This window comes from Bison bison, unplaced genomic scaffold (assembly GCF_000754665.1).
Source record: "Bison bison bison isolate TAMUID 2011002044 unplaced genomic scaffold, Bison_UMD1.0 scf7180017864332, whole genome shotgun sequence".
NCBI classification, from domain to species: domain Eukaryota; kingdom Metazoa; phylum Chordata; class Mammalia; order Artiodactyla; family Bovidae; genus Bison; species Bison bison.
Genome location: NW_011494904.1, coordinates 1,288,926 through 1,290,246, shown reverse-complemented (window position 1 = coordinate 1,290,246; position 1,321 = coordinate 1,288,926).

Here is a 1,321-nt window from a genome sequence, read left to right as displayed (position 1 = left end):
ATTTCATCAAGAGGCTTTTTAGTTCCTCTTCACTTTCTGCCATAAGGGTGGTGTCATCTGCATATCTGAGGTTATTGATATTTCTCCCGGCAATCTTGATTCCAGCTTGTGTTTCTTCCAACCCAGCGTTTCTCATGATGTACTCTGCATATAAGTTAAATAAACAGGGTGACAATATACAGCCTTAACGTACTCCGTTTCCTATTTGGAAGCAGTCTGTTGTTCCATGTCCAGTTCTAACTGTTGCTTCCTGCCCTGCATACAAATTTCTCAAGAGGCAGATCAGGTGGTCTGGTATTCCCATGTCTTATTTTACACAGTTTATTGTGATCCACACAGTCAAAAGCTTTGGCATAGTCAATAAAGCAGAAATAGATGTTTTTCTGGAACTCTCTTGCTTTTTCAATGATCCAATGGATGTTGGCAATTTGATCTCTGGTTCCTCTGCCTTTTCTAAAACCAGCTTGAACATCAGGAAATTCATGGTTCACATATTGCTGAAGCCTGGCTTGGAGAATTTTGAGCATTACTTTACTAGCATGTGAGATTTGGAATAGCTCAACTGGAATTCCATCACCCCCACTAGCTTTGTTCGTAGTGATGCTTTCTAAGGCCCACTTGACTTCACATTCCAGGATGTCTGGCTCTAGGTCAGTGATCACACCATCGTGATTATCTGGGTCGTGAAGTTCTTTTTTGTATAGTTTTTCTGTGTATTCTTGCCATCTCTTCTTAATATCTTCTGCTTCTGTTAGGTCCATACCATTTCTGTCCTTTATCGAGCCCATCTTTGCATGAAATGTTCCTTTGCTATATCTGATTTTCTTGAAGAGATCTCTAGTCTTTCCCATTCTGTTGTTTTCCTCTATTTCTTCGCATTGATCGCTGAAGAAGGCTTTCTTATCTCTTCTTGCTATTCTTTGGAACTCTGCATTCAGATGTTTATATCTTTCCTTTTCTCCTTTGCTTTTCGCTTCTCTTCTTTTCACAGCTATTTGTAAGGCCTCCCCAGACAGCCATTTTGCTTTTTTGCATTTCTTTTCTATGGGAATGGTCTTGATTCCTGTCTCCTGTACAATGTCACAAACCTCATTCCATAGTTCATCAGGCACTCTATCAGATTAAGGCCCTTAAATCTATTTCTCACTTCCACTGTATAATCATAAGGGATTTGATTTAGGTCATACCTGAATGATATAGTGGTTTTCCCTACTTTCTTCAATTTAAGTCTGAATTTGGCAATAAGGAGTTCATGGTCTGAGCCACAGTCAGCTCTTGGTCTTGTTTTTGCTGACTGTATAGAGCTTCTCCATCTTTGGCT